This window comes from Oncorhynchus nerka, unplaced genomic scaffold (assembly GCF_034236695.1).
Source record: "Oncorhynchus nerka isolate Pitt River unplaced genomic scaffold, Oner_Uvic_2.0 unplaced_scaffold_2961, whole genome shotgun sequence".
Lineage (NCBI taxonomy): Eukaryota > Metazoa > Chordata > Actinopteri > Salmoniformes > Salmonidae > Oncorhynchus > Oncorhynchus nerka.
The window spans coordinates 1-7,500 of NW_027038339.1; positions in this window are offsets into that span (position 1 = coordinate 1).

Here is a 7,500-nt window from a genome sequence, read left to right on the forward strand (position 1 = left end):
GTATTATAATGTTATAATGTTGTAGCAGTAACGAGGTATTATAATGTTATAATGTTGTAGCAGTAATGAGGGTATTATAAATGTTATAACTGCTGCGGCAGTAGTGAGGTATTATAATGTTGTAGCAGTAATGAGGTATTATAATGTTGTAGCAGTAATGAGGTATTATAATGTTATAACTGCTGTAGCAGCAATGAGGTATTATAATGTTGTAGCAGTAACGAGGTATTATAATGTTGTAGCACTAAATGAGGTATTATAATGTTGTAGCAATCCATGAGGTATTATAATGTTGTAGCAGTAATGAGGTATTATAATGTTGTAGCAACCTAGCAGTATTATAATGTTGTAGCAGTAATGAGGTATTATAATGTTGGCAATGTAATGAGGTATTATAATGTTATAATGTTGTATGGCATTAACGAGAGTAATAATGTTGTAGCAGTAATGAGGTATTATAATGTTAGCAGTAATGAGGTATTATAATGTTGTAGCAGTAACGAGGTATTATATTTGTAGCAGTAATGAGGTATTATAATGTTTAGCAGTACTGAGGTATTATAATGTTGTAGCAGTAATTGAGGTAATATAATGTTGTAGCAGTAATGAGGTATTATAATGTTGTAGCAGTAATGAGGTATTATAATGTTGTAGCAGTAATGAGGTATTATAATGTTGTAGCAGTAATGAGGTATTATAATGTTGTAGCAGTAATGAGGTATTATAATGTTGTAGCAGTAATGAGGTATTATAATGTTGTAAGTAGCAGTATTATAATGTTATAATGTTGTAGCAGTAACGAGGTAATATAATGTTGTAGCAGTAACGAGGTATTATAATGTTATAATGTTGTAGCAGTAACGAGTAATAATGTTAGCAGTAACAGTATTATAATGTTAATATAATGTTTAGCAGTAATGAATTATTATAATGTTATAATGTTGCAGCAGTAATGAGGTATTATAATGTTATAGCAGTAGCGAGTATTATAATGTTATAGCAGTAACAAAGGTATTATAATGTTATAACTGTTGTACCAGTAATGAGGTGTTATATTATAATGTTGTAGCAGTAACAAGGTATTATAATGTTATAATGTTGTAGCAGTAATGACAGTATTATAATGTTGTAACAGTAATGAGGTATTATAATGTTATAGCAGTAATGAGGTATTATAATGCTATAATGTTGCTTAGCAGTAATGAGGTATTATAATGTTATAATGTTGTAGCAATAATGAGGTATTATAATGTTATAGCAGTAACGAGGTATTATAATGTTGTAGCCGTACGAGGTAATATAATGTTATAATGTTGTAGCAGTAATGAGGTATTATAATGTTATAGCAGTAAGGTATTATAATATTATAGCAGTAATGAGGTATTATATGTTATAATGTTGTAGCAGTAGCAGTATTATAATGTTATAGCAGTAACGAGGTATTATATTATAATGTTGTAGCAGTAACTTGAGGTATTATAATGTTATAATGTTATAGCAGTGGCGAGGTATTATAATGTTATAGCAGTAACGGGTATTATAATGTTGTAGCAGTACGAGGTATTATAATGTTGTATTATAATGTTATAACTGTTGTAGCAGTAATGAGGTATTATAATGTTGTATAACAGTATTATAATGTGTAGCAGTAATGAGGTATTATAATGTTATAATGTTGTAGCAATGTAATTAATATAATGTTTATAATGTTATAATGTTGTAGCAGTAACGAGGTATTATAATGTTATAACTGTTAGCAGTAATGAGGTATTATAATGTTATAGCAGTAATGAGGTATTATAATGTTGTAGCAGTAACGAGGTATTATAATGTTATAACTGTTATAGCAGTAACGAGGTATTATAATGTTGTAGCAGCTTGAATGAGGTATTATAATGTTATAACTGTTGTAGCAGTAATGAGTATTATAATGTTGTAGCAGTAACGAGGTATTATAATGTTATAATGTTGTAGCAGTAACGAGGTATTATAATGTTATAACTGTTGTAGCAGTAATGAGGTATTATAATGTTATAACTGGTGTAGCAGTAATGAGGTATTATAATGCTATAATGTTGTAGCAGTAACGAGGTATTATAATGTTATAATGTTGTAGCAATAATGAGGTATTATAATGTTATAATGTTGTAGCAGTAATGAGGTATTATAATGTTATAGCAGTAACGGTATTATAATGTTGTAGCAGTAACAAGGTATTATAATGTTATAACTGTTGTAGCAGTAATGAGGTATTATAATGTTATAATGTTGTAGCAGTAATGAGGTATTATAATGTTGTAGCAGTAATGAGGTATTATAATGTTGTAGCAGTAATGAGGTATTATAATGTTGTAGCAGTAACGAGGTATTATAATGTTGTAGCAGTAATGAGGTATTATAATGTTGTAGCAGTAATGAGGTATTATAATGTTGTAGCAGTAATGAGGTATTATAATGTTGTAGCAGTAATGAGGTATTATAATGTTGTAGCAGTAATGAGGTATTATAATGTTGTAGCAGTAACGAGGTATTATAATGTTGTAGCAGTAACGAGGTATTATAATGTTGTAGCAGTAATGAGGTATTATAATGTTATAATGTTGTAGCAGTAACGAGGTATTATAATGTTATAATGTTGTATTATAATGTTGTAGCAGTAACGAGGTATTATAATGTTGTAGCAGTAATGAGTGTATTATAATGTTGTAGCAGTAATGAGGTATTATAATGTTGTAAGCAATGAGGTATTATAATGTTGTAGCAGTAATGAGTATTATAATGTTGTAGCAGTAATGAGGTATTATAATGTTGTAGCAGTAGCAATAATGTAATATAATGTTGTAGCAATGCTTGAGGTATTATAATGTTGTAGCAATGAGGTATTATAATGTTGTAGCAGTATGAGTATTATAATGTTGTAGCAGAGGTATTATAATGTTGTAGCAGTAATGAGGTATTATAATAATGTAATATAATGTTGTAGCAGTAATGAGGTATTATAATGTTGTAGCAGTAATGAGGTATTATAATGTTGTAGCAGTAATGTATTATAATGTTGTAGCAGTAATGAGGTATTATAATGTTGTAGCAGTAATGTATTATAATGTTTAACAGTAATGTTTATAATGTTATAATGTTGTTAACGAGGTAATATAATGTTGTAGCAGTAGCAGGTATTATAATGTTATAATGTTGTAGCAGTAACGAGGTAATATAATGTTGTATAACGGTATTATAATGTTATAATGTTGTAGCAGTAATGAGGTAATATAATGTTATAATGTTAGTAATGTATTATAATGTTATAGCAGTAATGAGGTATTATAATGTTGTAGCAGTAACAAGGTATTATAATTATAACTGTTGTAGTGTGGTATTATAATGTTGTAGCAGTAACAGGTATTATAATGTTATAATGTTGTAGCAGTAACGAGGTATTATAATGTTGTAGCAGTAATGAGGTATTATAATGTTATAGCAGTAATGAGGTATTATAATGTTTAGCAGTAACGAGGTATTATAATGTTATAATGTTGTAGCAGTAACGAGGTATTATAATGTTATAATGTATTATAATAGCAGTAATGAGGTAATATAATGTTATAATGTTGTAGCAGTAATGAGGTATTATAATGTTATAGCAGTAACGAGGTATTATAATGTTATAGCAGTAATGAGGTATTATAATGTTGTAGCAGTAATGAGGTAATATAATGTTATAATGTTGTAGCAGTAATGAGGTATTATAATGTTATAGCAGTAACGAGGTATTATAATGTTGTAGCAATATTATAATGTTGTAGCAGTAACAAGGTATTATAATATAATGTTGTAGCAGTAATGAGGTATTATAATGTTGTAGCAGTAATGAGGTATTATAATGTTATATAGCAGTAATGTAGGTGTTATAATGTTGTAGCAGTAATGAGGTATTATAATTATAATGTTGTAGCAGTAATGAGGTATTTAATAATGTTATAATGTTGTAGCAGTAATGAGGTATTATAATGTTAATGTTGTAGCAGTAATGAGGGTATTATAATGTTGTAGCAGTAGCGATATTATAATGTTATAACTGTTGTAGCAGTAATGAGGTATTATAATGTTATAACTGGTATTATAATGTTGTAGCAGTAATGAGGTATTATAATGTTATAACTGTTGTAGCAGTAATGAGGTATTATAATGTTATAATGTTGTAGCAGTAACGAGGTTATAATTATAATGTATTATAATGTTGTAGCAGTAATGAGGTATTATAATGTTATAATGTTGTAGCAGTAATGAGGTATTATAATGTTGTAGCAGTAATGAGGTATTATAATGTTATAGCAGTAACGAGGTATTATAATGTTGTAGCAGTAATGAGGTATTATAATGTTATAACTGTTGTAGCAGTAATGAGGTATATAATGTTATAATGTTGTAGCAGTAATGAGGTATTATAATGTTGTAGCAGTAATGAGGTATTATAATGTTGTAGCAGTAACGAGGTATTATAATGTTGTAGCAGTAATGAGGTATTATAATAGCAGTAATGAGGTATTATAATGTTGTAGCAGTAATGACATATTATAATGTTGTAGCAGTATAATGATATTATAATGTTGTAGCAGTAATGAGGTATTATAATGTTGTAGCAGTAATGAGGTATTATAATGTTGTAGCAGTAATGAGGTATTATAATGTTGTAGCAGTAACGCAGGTATTATAATGTTGTAGCAGTAATGAGGTATTATAATGTTATAATGTTGTAGTAGTAACCAGGTAATGTTATAATGTTGTAGCAGTAATGAAGGTATTATAATGTTGTATTATAATGTATTATAATGTTGTAGCAATGTGAGGTATTATAATGTTGTAGCAGTAATGAGTATTATAATGTTGTAGCAGTAACGAGGTATTATAATGTTGTAGCAGTAATGAGGTATTATAATGTTGTAGCAGTACCCAGGTATTATAATGTTATAATGTTGTAGCAGTAACGAGGTAATATAATGTTGTAGCAGTGCTTGAGGTATTATAATGTTGTAGCAGTAATGAGGTATTATAATGTTATGCAGTAATGAAGGTATTATAATGTTGTAGCAGTAATGAGGTATTATAATGTTGTAGCAGTAATGAGCAATTATTATAATGTTGTAGCAGTAATGAGGGTATTATAATGTTGTAGCAGTAATGAGGTATTATAATGTTGTAGCAGTAATGAGGTATTATAATGTTGTATAATGTAATGTAGCAGTAATGAGGTATTATAATGTTGTAACAGTAATGAGGTAATGTTATAATGTTATAATGTTGTAGCAGTAATTATAAGGTAATATAATGTTGTAGCAGTAAACGTAGGTATTATAATGTTATAATGTTGTAGCAGTAACGAGGTAATATAATGTTGTAGCAGTAACGCAATTATTATAATGTTATAATGTTGTAGCAGTAATGAGGTAATATAATGTTATAATGTTGCAGCAGTAATGAGGTATTATAATGTTATAGCAGTAACGAGGTATTATAATGTTGTAGCAGTAACAAGGTATTATAATGTTATAACTGTTGTAGCAGTAATGAGGTATTATAATGTTGTAGCAGTAACAAGGTATTATAATGTTATAATGTTGTAGCAGTAATGAGGTATTATAATGTTGTAGCAGTAATGAGGTATTATAATGTTATAGCAGTAATGAGGTATTATAATGTTGTAGCAGTACGAGGTATTATAATGTTATAATGTTTAGCAAGTAACGAGGTATTATAATGTTATAGCAGTGAGGTATTATAAATGTAATATAATGTTATAATGTTGTAGCAGTAATGAGGTATTATAATGTTATAGCAGTAACGAGGTATTATAATGTTATAGCAGTAATGAGGTATTATAATGTTGTAGCAGTAACGAGGTAATATAATGTTATAATGTTGTAGCAGTAATGAGGTATTATAATGTTATAGCAGTAACGAGGTATTATAATGTTGTAGCAGTAACGAGGTATTATAATGTTGTAGCAGTAACAAGGTATTATAATGTTATAACTGTTGTAGCAGTAATGAGGTATTATAATGTTGTAGCAGTAATGAGGTATTATAATGTTATAGCAGTAATGAGGTGTTATAATGTTGTAGCAGTAATGAGGTATTATAATGTTGTAGCAGTAATGAGGTATTATAATGTTATAATGTTGTAGCAGTAACGAGGTATTATAATGTTGTAGCAGTAATGAGGTATTATAATGTTGTAGCAGTAACGAGGTATTATAATGTTGTAGCAGTAATGAGGTATTATAATGTTATAACTGTTGTAGCAGTAACGATGCATTATAATGTTGTAGCAGTAATGAGGTATTATAATGTTGTAGCAGTAATGAGGTATTATAATGTTGTAGCAGTAACGAGGTATTATAATGTTATAATGTTGTAGCAGTAATGAGGTATTATAATGTTGTAGCAGTAATGAGGTATTATAATGTTGTAGCAGTAATGAGGTATTATAATGTTATAATGTTGTAGCAGTAACGAGGTATTATAATGTTGTAGCAGTAATGAGGTATTATAATATTTATAATGTTGTAGCAACGAGGTATTATAATGTTATAATGTTGTAGCAGTAACGAGGTATTATAATGTTATAATGTTGTAGCAGTAACGAGGTATTATAATGTTATAATGTTGTAGCAGTAACGAGGTATTATAATGTTGTAGCAGTAATGAGGTATTATAATGTTGTAGCAGTAACGAGGTATTATAATGTTATAATGTTGTAGCAGTAATGAGGTATTATAATGTTGTAGCAGTAATGAGGTATTATAATGTTGTAGCAGTAATGAGGTATTATAATGTTGTAGCAGTAATGAGGTATTATAATGTTGTAGCAGTAATGAGGTATTATAATGTTGTAACAGTAACGAGGTATTTATAATGTTGTAGCAGTAATGAGGTATTATAATGTTGTAGCAGTAACAGGTATTATAATGTTGTAGCAGTAATGAGGTATTATAATGTTTAGCAGTAATGAGGTATTATAATGTTGTAGCAGTAATGAGGCAGTTATTATAATGTTGTAGCAGTAATGATGCATTATAATGCTATTGTAGTAGCTGTAGTGCATTATAATGCCATCTCTGACCATGTAGTGCTGTGTGTGGTTGTCCCACCTAATGACCTGAAGATGAAAGCATAACTGAAGTCGCTGATAAGCAGGTTATAAATGTGTTATAAAGATGGTATAGGGGTGTTATAAAGATGGTATAAGGGTGTTATAAAGGTATTAGACATGTGTTATGAAGGTGATACGGTGTTATAAAGGGTGTTATAAAGATGGTATAAGGGTGTTATAAAGGTATTAGACATGTGTTATGAAGGTGATACGGAGTGTTATAAGGGTGTTATAAAGATGGTATAAGGGTGTTATAAAGGTATTAGACATGTTATGAAGGTGATACGGAGTGTTATAAGGGTGTTATAAAGATGGTATAAGGATGTTATAAAGGTATTAATCATTTGTTA